Source organism: Nylanderia fulva, unplaced genomic scaffold, assembly GCF_048542155.1.
Source record: "Nylanderia fulva isolate GAGA-0341 unplaced genomic scaffold, ASM4854215v1 Scaffold43, whole genome shotgun sequence".
Taxonomy (NCBI): Eukaryota; Metazoa; Arthropoda; class Insecta; order Hymenoptera; family Formicidae; genus Nylanderia; species Nylanderia fulva.
The window spans coordinates 1,199,212-1,217,434 of NW_028190510.1; the positions used below are offsets into that span (position 1 = coordinate 1,199,212).

The window sequence follows — 18,223 nt, forward strand, 5'->3', positions numbered from 1 at the left end:
GTGCGATCGGCCACCTCGCGCACACAAAGTGCCACGTTGCCTGCACTTGTAATACAAAGTATCGTGTGTATCAAGTGCGGATTGAAAAGTCAAGGAAAAGTTTATATTTATGAAATAAAAAATTTCAAAAATAAAATGTAGAATAATATAAAAAAATCCAGTAATAAATAGTAAAATCTCACGGACAATTCCAGATTTGTAGATTCAAAATTCCCTGACAATGCCCCGGTTTTCCAGGTTTCCCTGACCGCTAGACACCCTGAAAGACGCTGACCGCGGAAAGAGAGGGTTCCCCGATCTCGTCCCGGCAAGGACGAGGTCGCGAGTGCGACCTAATCTTTTCTCGCCCTCCCCCTACCCTCCCCTCTTTTCCGCGACCGCGTTACACGCGAGCCCACCCCTAACGAGGGAGCTCACCCTTCCACCCGGCAGCGAGTTCTCTCTCTCCCTCTCCATCTCTTTCTCTTTCCCTATTCACACAGATATACACATAAGCTGTGGAGTGCAGGTGCACCTCCGGGCCGCGATGCATCGCGCTTGCACCCCCGTGGAGGGTGGTGGAACCCCCGACAATCTCGTGGAGGGGTTGGAAAAAGGGCGGGAAAGTGGGGAGATTTGCTTTCGTGTCCCAGTAGCACTAATGACCTCCCTTTCGCTCCCTCCAGGTCGCCCTTGCCCTCTCCTTCGCCCAAAGAGAGAGAGAAGAGAGGATCGCGCCGACGCCCCTTGCCCTCTCTCCCTCGCCCCCTCCTCTTCTCGCACCCCTCTACACGGACGTGTAGACACACTAGTACAGAATGACTCGAATTACGTCACAACGCCGAGAGCGTACGACTCCTCTCTCTCTCTCTCTCTCTGTCCCTCTCTCGGAGAGGTACCTATCGTTTTACCTTCGTGTACTCGACTCCCCCTTCCCTCCCCCACCCCCTCCTCGTATATAGGTATACACACGATATACGCGGGCGCTCTATATATCTATTCTGTAGCGGGCAGCGCTCGACGAGACCGAGGGAAAGCCGAGCCGCCAGTCTCCGCTGGTACACCGAGCTGCGTGTTACTCTTCCTCGTTCGCGCTTTCGCTTTTGCAGGTTCGAAGAGAGAAAGGGCGGGAGAGAGAGAAAAAAAAAGGAGGGTGGTCGAAGCGCGAAACGGGAGAAAGCTCTCGCGTCCATTCGCCCGGCGGTTCAGGAGTTCGGTGTTGACTGGCGCGCGAGTAAACATATATTTGTATACACCTTGGAACGCGCGTGTATTACATACGCGGGATATTTCTATCCCGGTAAGTAGTAGCAGGTGCGCGCAGGTGGGACGTCGCGGGGACGGATTTACAAGGGGACACGTGTGTGTGGTGCTTTAAGCGGCGACTTCGAGGAGTAACACGTATCATTACAGGTGTGTATATGCATCGTTCAAGGCGGTTTGTGTCGACGATTTGTGCCCCAATTACAGTGTCGTGTTTAGATGATTGAGATATTAGCCAGATAAAGATGATGAGCGAAATATGGAGATTCATCTTGGATTTTAAGATGATTTCGTTTGAAATATATCTGGATGAAAGATGAAGTTAGATGGCGATTTATCTAGATAAAAGATAAAATTATATGGCGATTCATCTAGATAATTTTCTGGATAATCATTTTTAAGATTGCTTATGTAAACGGAGTTAGCTAGATAAAGATGAGATAAAAATATGTGAATTTATCTAACAATAAGATAAGATGAAGATGATTTGTTTGAAATATATCTAGACGAAAGATTAAATTATATGACGATTTATTTAGATCTAATTTTCTAAATAATAATTTTTAAGACTGCTTATGTAAACGGAGTTAGCTAGATAAAGATGAGATAAAAATATGTGAATTTATCTAACAATAAGATAAGATGAAGATGATATTGTTTGAAATATATCTAGACAAAAGATTAAATTATATGACGATTTATTTAGATCTAATTTTCTAAATAATAATTTTTAAGACTGCTTATGTAAACGAAGTTAGCTAGATAAAGATTAGATAAAAATATGTGAATTTATCTAACAATAAGATAAGATGAAGATGATTTGTTTGAAATATATCTAGACAAAAGATAAAATTATATGACGATTTATCTAGATAATTTTCTAAATAATAATTTTTAAGACTGCCTATGTAAACACAGTTATAACAAAATGTAAATTATAAAAAGGACATGAAACATATATATATGATTCTAAACCAAAATTATCTGAAAATTATTCGAGATAATTTAGTAAAGATAATACCTACTTTTTTCATCTAAGATACAGATATAGATAATACATATTTTTTATTATCTATATAAAGATAAGATGTTGCCAAAGTTTCATCTAAATGATCATCTATATAATTTTATTTAGATAACAGCAAACACTGCCCAAATATATACATATATATTTAGTGTATGTGTGCGGGAGATAAATGAGATCTTTTTTCTCTCTCTCTCTCTCTCTCTCTCTTTTCTCTTTCGACCTTTGTTGAAGCGGGCCTTTTTTTACTTAAGTATGCGCATTGAGAAAAAGTGTATTGAATTGGAATAAATATTTATTAATTTTAATAATGCTTAATAAATATTATTTATTTGAAACTAATATATAATATATGTTTGATGGAAAAATATTTATTTTATATAAAAAAATTCTTTTTGAAACGGATAAATATTTTTTGTTTCAAATAAATGATTTATTAGACAGCATTGAAATAAATATTTATTAATTTAATAATTTTTTTGCAGTGCATAGTATCGATTACATATATCGCGTATAACTCGGTGATGACGTTTCGATCGATACCGTCGTCCGTGAAACAAGTCGTCGTTTTTTTCTCTCTTTTTCCTCGCTCGTTTTAATGAATTATTAATGTCATTAAACTTTAATAGTATCTTAATTATGTTCCGAGTTATTAGAGAAGCGAGGCGACAGATCTCGACACCTGTCAAAGGAATTTCATTTTGTTCGTCCTTGTTGTTATTGTTGTTGTTATTATTATTATTGTCGAATCTTGCGAAAGCTCGAGTCCGAGTTAGTTTGAGGGAACCTCATCTTTATTCGATTAGTTGACACCTATCTGTTTTACGCGCTATCGTAAAGATGATCTTGACATGAATCAGCTGATCGATGTATATTCTAGATATTCTCGATAACTAATCGTTTCGACTGATTGATTTTATCTTACGCGTGTCATTGTTTACACAAATTTTGTCCGATTCAAATCAATAGATATTCACACTGAAAAAATGTGTCAATTTGATTAAACCTTTTTAAATTAAATATTATTTTGTTAATTGAATATATAAAAATATTTAAATTAAATATAATATATTAAATATAAATCCAACACGAAACGTATATTTGACTTAAATACTAGTATATACATTTCAATCGACAAAATAGTAATTTAATTGAAAGATTTAGTCAAATTAACAAATCTTTCTTCAGGGTGCAGATGTATACAATTTTTAGTTGACCTACATTTTATGTACATTTTATCGATATTTTTCCTTTTTGCGAATTTCGTCCCTTGTTAGGCACAACTTGATTAGTCTGATCCAGCTGAGTATCTTCCTGAAGGATCAAAGCTCACATTAATCACATTAGATGACCGCAGGTGATTCCGAAAGAGATTCTATTGCCGAGTGTTAATCTTATAATACCTAACTACGGAGTGAGCGTGCCTCTTTAAAGACGTTTCCACGCATTTCAACCTTGCGAAGTCGCCATCGTGCATGTGATGTTCTTACGCAATTCTAGCCGTACGAATTAAAGTTCCCGCTTGAAAGCGCGTGGCTCTTCTTTATATTACACCATATCAAGTATATGATTTTTTATGCAATGTAATATAAAATTAATTCAGACTGCATCCAAAAATCTGGAAAAAATATGAAGGATTATTGCTGATGAAACTTAAAAATTACTAATGACAATTATAATGACAATTCTTATCTAATGTTCTATGAAATATCAAGAGTCTTACTGGATAAATTTAATAAAAAATGTGAATACACGCTTTTCTGTGCATATATTTTTCAAAGGTTTTTTTACACTTGGATGCAAGCTAAATCATTTTTATATTACATCATATAGTATAAAATATATGAAAAGATGATGATACTTCTTCGTATATTTTATATGATGTACTATAAAACTCCAGTTTGCAAACGTGTAAGTCTTTTAAAAAATCGCAGCAGGGCGTTAAATTATTAGTGATAACAATTATTGATAATAATGACAGAAAATCGCGATTTTCGTGAATATTTCCTCACCCGGAAGTTTCAATTAATTGGGACAGAAATATACGAGTATTTTAGACAACAATTTCTAAAGTTATGTAATTTATCTTGCAAAATATATGGCATAAAAATGACAATAATTGGACAGGCAGATCAATGGTGCAGTAAAAAGTGTCATTTATATTTCTCTAAAATTATTTAAAAAATCTATTGAATTCGAATGAATACTTATTTCAAAACTACCTAATGAATTATTTATTTGAATTTAAAAATATTTATTTGATGTAAAAAATATTTATTTGTTTCAAATAAATAATTTAATTGGCAGTATTGAAATAAATATTTAGAATATAATATTTTTTTCAGTGTAGATAACATATTATGGGTATATTTGACTGAAAGAAAAATATTTAAAAAATACAAAACATATTAGAAATAAAGAAGACATAAATAAAAAAGAATATGTATAACTAAAAAATTTAAATTATAAAACAAAAATATTTTTATATAAAAAAATATTGCATTTCCAAAAATGTAATTAGAAAATTATTATTATACACATGCATGCATGATTAGGTTCAACGACACGCAAAACCGGCTTTATAAAGTTAATATGCAGCAATCTCTCTCAGAATCAGATGGTTATCTAATATGATTAATATATGCTTTGATGCTTGCCTGGATCTTGAAAGAAATCTTTAAAAAAATCTTTAAAGAAGATCCTTAGCTCGATCACACGAAAGACGAAACAAAATTTATATGTATAAGTATATATATGTCAATCCAACAATTATTTCTATAACAACCTGTCAACTCGTCGCGTTGCTTAACCACTTAGTGTACCCGGGCGAACTTGTTACGTCGTAAATTTGTAATCTATTTCTTCGAGGGATGCCCTTTCGCTCCCGTTTACTTTGATTTTGCTCAAGCGTGTCCTGCGGATAGCTCGCTTATGGATCGCGCGCCTTACCCTTTCGCCATTAAATGTCTCGTAAATATTGACTTACAGCCCCGAGTTAGGCGTGAGGAGTCGCCATTCGTGCTCCACGAATCGTTCGACGTATCGCTCCTGGTTCATATATATTCGTGTTGCACGCGTGTCACGACTGGTGATACTCTTTACGAGGAATTGCAAGCGAAACGCAGTGTGTATTCCACTTCATAAAAGTCGTCGTAAGTTTGCGTTGTATTATTTCTGTTGTACATTCAATCGATCCACATAAATTGCATTTTTCTGCTTTCAAGTTTCAAAAGAACTCGATTTCAGATCAAAATTTAATATATATATATAGCGCTTTTTTGTAATTTATATATAAATAAGAATGAACATTTTTTAACATATTTTCATATTGCAGAATTATCAACTTAAAATTTTTCTACAGTACTAATAAATAATTTAAATATATAATTAATAAATCGAGATTATAATTTTAATAATTTATACAGGAATATTAAAGTGCAAATCAGAAATTTTCAAAATAATATAAAAAAATTGTTAAATAATATAAAAAAATTTTTTCATTAAGATCAATCAACTAGCTTGGATTTGAATGAGAAAAAATATCGTTACAATTATGATGTTAATATAAATATCGCGTGAAACAATTTTACTTTCATTCATCGCTTTTACAAACTGTGTTGCAATCAACAGATTTATGTGCAGGCATTTCGCGACGACACGATAATACATATAGATATAGAAAATTAGTTTAAGCCGCTAAATGGTTTGATGACACAACACTCTCCCGGTTGATGCACACCACCGCTTTCCCTCGCGATACACATCTACTATCTACCGCGAGATATCGCGAGATGCGCCGGTTGTCGGATTTAAATTTGGCATCAGCGCGATTCGCGCGAGATATTCGTCGTCGTCGTGTTGTGTCAAAGATTGCGCCTCGCCGTCGAATGTTGTAACTGGCCCAGATTCCGGTTAATTTACCAATGGACTGCCTCGCGCAAATATATCCCGGCAGCTGCTGCTACGCGGATCGATTTCGTAAGTTATTCCGCGACGAAATCGTAACCGCGCGCGAATCGATCTCTCGATATCTCGCCGAGACGGTCGCGCAACGGCAAAACATTTTTTCTCCTCGATTAATTTTATCCCCGAGACTAAATCGCGCGAGCTTCCGACGAACCTTGCACAGTAGAAAAAGTTGTGCTTTTTTGTTAAAAACGGTTCCCGTGAAAATTTTGGTGTTTAATATTTAACACATTCATGTGTTAATTTAACATATTATATCTGTTTTGTTGATTGAACTTAAATGTTAAATTAGTAAAACATCTGAAAAAAATGTAAAAATAACACAATGTGCATCTATTTTTAATTTTACAAAATAAATATATTCTGCTTTATTAGTGACAAGATTTATCTCTGTTAAAATTTACAGGAAAGAATGTTGATTTTCTATTTTATAATATAAGTTGGGATGATAAAATCTAAAATTAACATACAATTTTTACATTAAAAGTATGTTAATTTTACACAAAATTTATTTTAAGTTATTTAAAGATTTGCATTTATTTTGTGTTAAAATATTAACACAATATTCGTGTCTCCATTTAACATATTATGTTAAATTAACACAAAAATTTCTGTGGACCGTTTGGGACATATGATATCTATTAACAGAAACTTTTCAAGTGTGTGGAAAAAAAAAAGCATTTTATCTGACGTCGCGCTTAACAAATTTTCCGCTGATTACGCAGATGATTACGTAATTGCGGGTGAGTTATTACGTCGACTCTCAGTCAGTCCTATCGATGATCGTTTTCCTTGCTCCAAGCTTGTTTTCTATCATCGTTAACGTTACGTCACGCGGCCGAAGATGCTATTATGCGAGGATCCTTCGTTGTTTAAAGCCTCGTCGACACGCGGCCTTTTCCCGCGTTCGCGAAGATACGTAAAAGAATGGGACTATATCCAGGAAAACGTCGAGGCAATGCGATTAATTGTCAGTTAAGTAATTGCAATTACGCAGTTCCATCAGAGATCGTGTCTCTGTCGATCGTTTATATGATGACGTCTCTTTGCGGAAAGAGAATTGAGGAACGGCATATTCGATCAATCGCTAAAAAGTCGAATCAATCTTTTTCATTACAGTATGTTGAATTAATTATTTTTTGTAGAGCATTAATTTTGATATATTTTTGGTAACAAAATTTTTCCTACATTTTTAAATTATTTTTATCAAATTTATAATAATTTTTAATTATTTTAATCTTCTTAGGGGTTTTTAAGTTAAGCCATTAAACTTTAAATCTTCAAAGCTTAATAAATAGATATTTCGTTGTGAATTTTATTTATACAAATATATATGAGTGAACAATCTTTATATTTAAAAAATTTCTTTTTTGCTCTTTAATATTTTTGTATAAATTATGAAATTATATAATCTCAATTTATTATTCTTATTATACTAATTTCATTAATAGTTCTCACGATTCCTTATGCGGAAAAAAATATTAGAAAAATAATACAAAACAAAGAGAAGTACTTTAATTAATTTTATTAAATTAATTCGACAATAGCAATAAGAATAAATAGGACAAAAAAAAAATGGAATAATTCGAGAAAATGGATTTTTTTAATACCGTAATTTTCATCGCGAGATACATATGGCGATTGTTATCGACATAAAGTCGATGCAAAGCGGTGGTTTCATTCTTTCGAATTTTTTTTTTTATTCTTTATTCGCGCTCGCCTCTTTTGCACTCACGTACAAAAACACGCACGCTTCCCCCGATGGATTTTGCATACCAAAGGCCCGTCTGCTCGCGGAATGTCACCCGACCAGAGACACGATTGCGTTTGAACTTGGCTTAGCCAATTATACCTCAAACACATTGCTTCACATCGGCCTCCCGCCTCGCGTTCCTCATCTTATTCCTCTCGTTCTCTCGCCATTGTGCATCCTTCGCACGCGCGGGTTCGCATAATCGAGCCGACTCTGTGTGAGCGGGGGCGTTTACAAATTGCGCACATGACTCGTTATATGCACGCGCGTGTAAAAACAAAAGTTGAAAATACAATCATCGTCGTTACGAAATGTGCAGCCTCTCCGTGCAAGATCGATGACAAGACGTAATGTATAGTTGTAAAACAGGCAATTTACACAATGTAGGGTAATTAAAAATTTATTTAATTTCAACGAGATTATCGGCGTATATATAGTTGTGTCAAGCATTAACGGATATATGTCAAGTTGAATAATAAATAATTTATTTTCATATCAAATTATGTAACGTGTATGTTTGAATTAATTGAAATTAATTATTAAAGAAGGGACAAAAAATGTTTTCTCTTTTACATTTTATGTGTCTTGAATTAGAAACATTTTATTAATTTAATTAATTTTTCTCTAATATTATTTTTGTATTATTTTTTTTAATTTTCTTTTACTGAATAATTTGAATAATATATAATAGAAAATAGTTAATGTGGTAATTATCCTTCTTACTGAATTTTAATATTGAATATAAAATAATAATTTATTTTTATATCAAATTATATAACGTGTACATATATTTGAATTAATTGAAATAATTATTAAAGAAGGGTAACAGTAAACAAATATTTAACAATAAGTATTATTTTCACGAAATAATATTTTTTCCTTGTTTATTTCTCTTTTACAGTTTATGTGTCTTAAATTAGTTTTTGTTCATGTTTTATCAAGTCATTATTAATCAAACAAACAAGGATAATTGAAAGAAATATTTTATTAATTTAATAAATTTTTTCTAATATTATTTTTGTATTATCATTTTTATATTTTCTTTTACTGAATAATTTGAAATACTATAATTTAAAAATAATATCAAATATACATGAATGAAATGTATATAAAATATGTAAAATAGTGATTGCAAGCTCGAAAATTTTAATCCACATAAAAATTTCCGTTTAATTTAAAGTTTAATAATACTTCCATTATTCCGTTTTTATGGGATTTCAAATAAATATTCTAATTAAATTTTTACATATTATTTTATTTATAAAAACAGTAATATTTAAACGCATTATTTTCAATATTTTGCATTTGAAATGTACAAAAAACTCTTGTATCAATAATGCGTCGTGGCAAAATTGATTATTAAGCAATTTTAACGTTTACACTAATATTGAAAATTCACGTAAGACATTATTATATTTTGAAAAGAACAATCCGCCGAATGTGATATAACTCTTCAATGTCTCCGATCCTAGGATCTTACATAAGTAAAAGCTTTGTATCTCGCTTATCTAAATTGAAGACGAATTTGTTGAAAATGGAAAGCGCGAGTCTCTCCTTTGTCAATTTCCGTCGAGATAAGAATCCATCTTATTTATTTAAAAACAACCGGTAAAACTTTATCGGAGTCTCGGTACCCCTTTCTCTTCTTCCTTTCCCGGATTCCGCGTTCCATTATTTATGTACCCTCTCGCTCCGCTTCTTCGAAGTTCGCTGCATTTAACATGAAAGCATATCGAAACATGGCGATGCATCTATCGATCGGGACTGACGACAAACACAATCGTACGAGTGTCTGACACGTGAAAAATTGCGATCGCAGTTTCCTCTCCTTGCGAGATCGAGAAGAATGAAGAAGCGATCGACCGACTCTCTCGCTCGCGACATTGATTACGTAACGACGTCGGCAAAGTTACGTCACGTCGTCGATCGATACATCATCGCGGATCTAATTGGAGAATCTTATTAGTTTGCGAAAATATGAGAACGCAGCCACGACGCTGATGCTGACATTTCTTCCTCTTGAAAGAGAGAAGAGAGAGAGAGAGAGAGAGAGAGAGAGATCGCAATTATAAAACTCAATCATTAAAGTCAAGGTTTACTCGTGGCTTATTGAATTATAGAAAAACAAACTGAATCGACATTTAGTTCCTCGATACTTCACATGTGAGTTACGTGGGAAATAAACCTTTCGGATTTACACTGTAAAAAATATGTAATATTACATTAAAAATATGTAAAATTACGTATGTAATATTACATTAAACATATGTAAAATTACATATGTAAAATTACATATGTAAAATTACATATGTAAAATTACATATGTAAAATTACATATGTAAAATTACATATGTAAAATTACATATGTAAAATTACATATGTAAAATTACATATGTAAAATTACATATGTAAAATTACATATGTAAAATTACATATGTAAAATTACATATGTAATATTACATTAAAATAAGTAAAATTATATAAATAATAAGTGTAAAATTACACGACAAATAATAAAAAGCTATACATTTTCATCATTTATCGTGTAATTTTATATTTATTATTTATGTAATTTTAAATATTTTTATGTGATATATTTTTTACAGTGTACTTACTTTTTAAAGAGAGATATACATATGTAGACGCGTTCGAAATTACGGTACAGTCAGTAGCAGATGACTCTTCGAGAAAAAAATAAAATAAAACTTTTATTCGGAACTTTATTCTTGAAAAAAATGATTTTTTACACGAAGAGAATTTTCTTTTAGAATTTATCTTAAAAATCATGGTAATCGTTGGAAGAATTTTGTAAGAGTTGTAAGAATCGTAAAAAAATAAGTCGAAAATAAAATAAAATTTTCATTTAGAAGTTTATTCTTTGAAAAAATGATTTTTTACACACAGAGAATTTTCTTTTAGAATTTATCCTAAAAATTATGGTAATCGTTGGAAGACTTTTGTAAGAGTTGTAAGAGTTATGAAAAAATAAATCGAAAATAAAATAAAATTTTTATTCGGAACTTTATTCTTTGAAGAAATGATTTTTTACACGGAGAGAATTTTCTTTTAAAATTTATCCATGGTAATATGTACATAATAAAATTAATCAAACATATTTTATATCCTATTGTAGTAGATATTGATCAGAAAAACTCTTATAAAATTCTTCTAATACATTTTTTATATTGTTCCAAGATTACCATGATTTTTAGGATAAATTTTAAGAGAAAATTCTGTGTACAAATTCGAAAATCCTTTTTTAATAATCTTATTAGAATTCGTGTGCAAAAATCTCTATTAAAATATATATAGAGATACCTCTTATTAAAAAAAAAAAAAATAAAAATTAAGAAATTATCTTGACATTTTATACATAAAAATTTGTTTTCTAAGAGGCAGGAGCAGAATGCTTACTTTCTTATTTATATATCAATGATCGATGTCGAGTTCGAGATGACGGGGAAAATTACTGCAACAGTTTCCGGAAACGCAAAATCGGTTTGTCGCGCGTTTCGAAAGCCCGGGAGAGAAAAAATGACGCGCGCGCAGGAAGCGATGGAATTACGGGGACGCTCCGTTCGAAAGTGGAGCAATAGCGGCGAATTTCCGGGACACCCGGGATCGATCGGGATGACCTAATCGATTCGATACTCCCCCACGCCCGTTTCAATCGTTCGACGCATAAGACAATGGTTGTAGCTTCGCTCGCGGCGTCGTCCATCGTCTTTTTCGACGGGCCATAATTTTCGGGTCGTCGCTCGATCGTCAGCGGAGAGAATAAAGGCAGAAGAGGAACGATATTTATGGGAATTTACGGCGGCCAATATTTCGCGTTACTTGCAGGAAATCGGCAAACACATATGCGCCGGTTGTACAAAACGGGTCGCCATTTTCGGGCGACCTGCCATCGTTCTTGTTATTTATATTACGTATAAATATATCTTCCCCAGTGCGAGAATACACACAGTAGAAACATTTGTTTTCTTGTCAAAAACGGTCCCTTGTGAACATTTTTGTGTTCAATATTTAACACATTCACGTGTTAATTTAACATATTACTGTTCTGTTAATTGAAATATAAAATTATTAACCCTTAGAGGACGGGAAGCCAATATTTTGGTTCTATAAGGGTCGCTTATTTTTCATAGTACAACACTATAATAAAGATATACAAATTCTTACTTCAAATTACAAAAGTTTACGAAAAAATACGCCCGTCTTCTAAAGGCTAAAACAACTGAAAAAATGTAAAAATAACGCAATGTGCATCTATTTTTAATTTTACATAATAAATATGTTCTGTTTTATTGATAAAATTTATCTGTTAAAATTTACAGAAAAAAATATTGATTTTCTATTTTATAATCTAAATTTAATATATTTTTTGTTAATTTTTACATTAAAAGTATGTTAATTTTACAAAATTTATTTTAAATTATTTGAAGTTTTGCATTTATTTTGTGTTAAAATATTAACACAATAACATATCCATATTATGTTAAATTAACAGAAAAATTTCTGCGGACCATGTGATATCTGTTAAATTTATTTTTCAACTGTGCACGTATGATGTATGATTTTGTCGCGACAATGTTTACAACGATTCTAGTCGTACGCAACATGTGTTTACCGAGTTTCTTTTATAAACTAATGCCTTTAAGCGGCGCCTTACTAGATAAAAGACAACAAATGTAGGTAACAAACAGGCTGCACGAACGTGATCTACGATCAACGCAAATGTTTTTAATGATTATCTGCTTGTTTCGCGAAGAAGAATTCTTTCGGATATTTTATAGACACGGCAAAGCTATCATTTTTCTAGCCAGACGACTAGATATTTTACGATATCTTTTAATTAATTCTCGATGTTTGGTGCTATAATGAACACACAGTTGGTTACGATATTGATACACATATTTCATAAATGTATATGTATACAGGTTATTTATAACTTAAACATCTTCTGACTTATAGTCATTGATTGGCAACAATAATATAATTTATGTGCACATTAACTAAAATTTTATTTCAAGTGTTTAGTTGATTTTAAAAATCAAAACTATTTCAAGTACAAAGAATTTTTTGTTAGAGACTTTCAATAAAAAAGAATCAAATTAATTGTGTTTTACTATTATAGGCAGTAAAATATTTGAAAAATATATTTTTACAAACTTGTACTTGTATTTTTCATTTTTAATCTTATATTTCTTTGTTTATTCAATTATCTTAATTGTTTTTATAAATTAACATTATTACTGAACGATAGTTACATTTTAAGTAAACGAATATATATGTTATTACTTTTCTAATTTGTATTTTCTTCATTACAATAATATTTAAAATAATACAAAAGATAATATTTGCATAAAATGTAAGTGTTCGAAAAAAATTTTTTTTGATAATTTTCTCTTAAAATTATTATTTTAGTAATATTTCAATAAATCTAAAGCGTATCAAATATTTCCTATATATTTGCATCTCTCCGTTATTCTCGCGAAAGATAAAAATTTTCAAACAGTATTTTATTTGTAAACGAAACTGGGTATGCAATTATTTTCAATAATCTGCATTTTGAAACGTATATCCATCGTTATACTACTGATTACACATTTTCCTCAAATTCAACCCTTGTGTGAATCACAATCAAACATATACATAGGTATATATTTAAAAAACTACGTGCTATTATTCAATGACAAAGAGAAAATTACGATATTATATATTATTAATTATATTAATATATTAAATATAATAATGAAATATATTAATATATTATTAATATATTAATATATATTTCATTATTATATTATTTAAAATTATTAATCATATATTTAAAAAAAAATCCATTCGCTTTTCGCAACACACAGCATTATCAGTTCGATTTGTTACGAGGCTAATTTAAATCCGGCTTTAATTCGCACCGTCTGATAGACGATATCTTTCGCTCGAGCGTATAATAGCACCGCGCGATAACAAGACGTAGAACCATAAAACAGCGCGTTTCATTAAAAAATCCTCTCGTGCTAATTATTTCGCTCGTCGTTAAGCCGGTATCCGCGCGATTATAATTTTATATGATCGCGCGAAGAAAAACGACTTTATCCGAGAAACGCGGAAACTGGAGGAAGGTATCCTGGAGATAACGCACGACGATGAGTGACAGTTTCAGCTCAGATTCTCACCCCAGCGCAGGGAAAACGCACACATACACACACATGTGGCACTTCTGTACGTGCAAAATTTATTGCCACCTCCGGTCGTGTGTTAATCCCTTGGATAAATAAAGACCTTATCTGGGCGGCGCACTTGTTCCTGCTGTTACGATAACCTTATTAGAGTGCGACCCTGCCGAAAGCGCGTTGACAATCACGCTTGACGGAATAAAATCGATGGCTACCCGGGAATGAGTTACGTAAATAAAATAATGAAATATATTTTCAGCAACTTAATATCTCTCTTTTCTTGAAAAAAAATATAAATGCATTTTATAAGTAAAAAATGAAGGTGCAAAATATATTTTTTTTACGAACATGGTTTAATTGTTAATAATTGAGAAGATGTGTAAATTATTGTTTTATAATTTTTTAAAATTAATAATTAAATCATTTTTCAATTTATTTATTTGATATATTTTTTTAGAAGTTACATTTAATATCTTTTTTCTTGGAAAAAATATAAATGCATTTTATAAGTAAAAAATAAAGGTGTAAAATATATATATATATATATATATATATATTTTACGAACATTGTTTAATTGTTAATAATTGAGAAGATGTGTAAATTATTGTTTTATAATTTTTTAAAATTAATAATTTAATTATTTTTCAATTTATTTAGTTGATATATTTTTTTTAGAAGTTACATTTAATATCTTTTTTTTTAATATAAATGTATTTTATAAGTAAAAAATGAAGGTGCAAATATATTTTTTTTACGAACATTGTTAATAATTGAGAAGATGTGTGTAAATTATTGTTTTTTAAATTATTCAATAATTTTTCAATTTACTTTAATTTATTTATTTGATTTTTAGAAGTTACATTTGAAGAACTTTTATACAACGACGGGTCCCCACTTTACTTTTTCTCGGTTTTTCATTCAATTTTCATTCAACTTGAACTCTTCTTCGTATTTTCTTCGTATTTTCACAGAGTTAAATATACAATTTCGCGCAATTGCTTTTTTTGCCTTAAACTTCTTTAGGAGAATTTTACGCGTGAATTCAAAACAGTATATACAGTTGCCAAGAAAGGGACACGTGTTCGAACGAGGAGCCATTTTCATTTTACTTCTGAGTTAAGAGTTTCACCAGTAACACGATTTAATTTTTAAAATTTTTAATTCATATTATAGCCGATGACGAAACGAATTACAATAAGATAAAACGAGAAAGAAAGGCGGCGTGAAATTATTCAATCATGGAAAAAACAAATCCCACATTCGTACAAGTTTCTCGCTTCAAGCTTATTGTTGTTTATTCATTGTTTTCCTCGACTCGATAAAAATGTAAATTCAAAAAAAGAACAATTTGCATATTCATTAAAAAAAAATACCAAGAAAAAAATTACCGCTTGTCCTGACTTTTGTACTTTGAGAGACGCTAAAAACGTAATGTTTTCTATTTGAATAAATACGTTTTCATTACGCAGCATCTGACGTTTTGATGTTGAATCAGGTGTAACTTCGATGATGCAAAAGTCATTCGAATTTTCGTCAGCGACGAAACTAAATTTTATTTATATAATAATGCGATTTCATATTCGCAAAGACGCAATATTCCTATTTGAATATCGATAGGAATAATAAATATAGATACATAGTTAACCAGCCGCGAGTTCACATACGTTGGTCGCCACGAAAAAAATTCAATAGTTTATCGCGGAAAATTATGTGTTTTGCGCGCGTGAATCGTTTTACAATGCGATATACTGGGTGTCCCAAACTTACCCGTTAATGGCAGATTCTTGGGATTATTTTGAAACGATTTTTTCGAGGCATCAAACATTTTTATTACACGTCATGAGCCATTGAAAATAAAGAGTTTTTTGCAAACTGATAAAACTATTTTTCAATTAATTTCAGGTTAAATTTAATTTAATAGAATTTTAAGGCTTAGTTATAAAGACATAAAACGATGACTTCTCTCGACATTAAACAACCTTAGAAATCTCTCATTAACGGGTGATTTGGTAAGTTTGAGGCACCCTATATATAGGGAAATTTTTGAGTAACTTAATATCTCTTTTTTCTTGGAAAAAATATAAATGCATTTTATAAGTAAAAAATAAAGGTGTAAAATATATATATATATTTTTTACGAACATTGTTTAATTTGTTAACAATTGAGAAGATATGTAAATTATTGTTTAAAATTTTTTTATAATTATTTAATATTTTTTTAATTTACTTTGATTTATTTATTTAATACATTTTTTTAGAAGTTACATCGCGCTGTTATACTCAAAATTATATTCACGGAGAAAGGGATTAGATTTCTTTTTTTTTTTTTTTTTTACAAATAGGAATAAAAATCCCGATAATGCATAATATTTATCGCGGTGAAAAAAGACACATACACTGAAAAAAATCCATGTATTTTTACATTGAAATTACTTGTTCAGAATTGGAAACTTACTTGTTCATTACTGTAATTTATTTTTCCATATTTTTTAAAGTGAAAATATATATTAATGTAAAAATGCATGTAAAATATAGGTAAAATTACTATTGCAAAAATCATATGTAATTTTAAATTTACTATTTTTACTTTATTAGAATTTTATTTTATAAGTATTTATCCATTTTATTTATAACATTTTTGACATTACTAGCATTTCCTATGTTCAGTGAAATATTTTTAATCTTGAAAATATTTAAGAATATATTTTATATGAAATTACATATAATCTGTAATCTTCCTTATAAGTAGCAATATTGCATGATTATGCGCAGAAAGAATTTTCTTTTAGAATTTACCCTCAAAATTATGGTAATCATGTGCCAATATGATATTAGAAGAATTTTATAAGAGTTTCTCTGATTAATACTTGCCACAATAAAAAATATTAATATCTACGCAATAAGATAGAAAATATGTTCGATTAATTTTATCCTGTACATAATAAAATTTACATTTTAATATTTTTTGTTGCGGTAAATATTAATTAAAGAAAATTCTCTCCTGTGCTGGATCGGAAAAAACCTAGCATAATCATGTAATTTTACATAAATATTTTTTAATATCCACGCAATAAGATAAAAAATATATTTGATTAATTTTACCCTGTACATAGTAAAATTTACTATGTACATTTTTTATTGTGGTATAGTATATTGTGTATCAAGTGCGGAAAGTTGACAATTGGTCACGGGGGATGGATGCACGAGCCGAAGGCGAGTGTGATCACCTCACACGAGTGAACAATTGTCAATCCGCACGTGATACACATACTATTTTGTATTACAAGTATAGGCAAAGTGGCTTTGTGCGCGTTTTCTGTGCGCGAGGTGGCCGATCGCACGCCGCCATCTTGCGGCAGCACGGTGCGGGAATAACCGTGTTCAAAGTCATTGTCCACGGTTGAAGCCGTGGGCAATGACTTTAAACGCGGTTTAGCCGTGGGCAATGGCTTTGAACGCGGCTTATTCACTCACTGCGTCGCCGCTAGATAGTGGCGTGGGAAATCGGCCGCTTTTCGCACAGAAAACACGCACACAAAGTGCCACTTTGCCTGCACGTGTAATACAAAATATTAATTAAAAAAACTTATAAGATTCTCCCGTGATGTTCAGGGCAAATTCTAAGAGAACATTCGGAAAAAGCCTAACATAATCAAGTAATTTGACATAAATATTTTTGTCAGTGTATATGGAAAAGGGAGAAAAGGTAGGAACGGGGGACACCGTATATATCTGGACAGATTTGCCCGCTAAGTTATGCGCATCTCAATTAGAATCGTGACTGTTCCAATTTTCCACTCGTCACGTACGATACGCGTCACTATGTACACACACGCGTGTTATCATTGTCGCATAGACGCATCTGGGAAAAGTTAAGTATACACACATGTGTCTGTGTGCGCATTGAATAAGCAAATTGCATTATCGTGCGGACACACATAGAGAAGCGGAGAAACTAGTTCGAATTGAACGAACGACGAGGCAATAACAACCTTCTCGCCGACGCGACGTCGTTATTTCGAGATGTATTGCCAAACCCTATTCTCCTCTCAAGG

At 31.4% G+C, this 18,223-nt stretch overlaps 1 protein-coding gene and 1 long non-coding RNA gene across 3 annotated transcripts in view; one reads left to right on the forward strand and one right to left on the reverse strand.

Annotated features, from left to right (window-relative positions):
- LOC114931231 (uncharacterized) overlaps positions 1-18,223 on the forward strand; it is a 301,644-nt gene that overhangs the window by 189,624 nt on the left and 93,797 nt on the right. The window contains exon 1 of one of the 2 annotated variants that reach the window (XM_029303196.2): positions 1,036-1,392. The exons of the other annotated variant lie outside the window; for it this stretch is intronic. The gene's annotated coding sequence lies outside the window, so the exon portion shown is untranslated. Of the gene's footprint in view, positions 1-1,035; positions 1,393-18,223 lie in introns of those variants that run through there. 2 annotated transcript variants of the gene reach the window in all.
- LOC114931234 (uncharacterized) lies at positions 3,405-5,631 on the reverse strand. The gene is made up of 3 exons (XR_003819634.2): positions 5,052-5,631; positions 3,670-3,884; positions 3,405-3,580 (listed from the first exon to the last, which is right to left on the reverse strand). It is a non-coding gene; the product is annotated as an uncharacterized LOC114931234 (long non-coding RNA).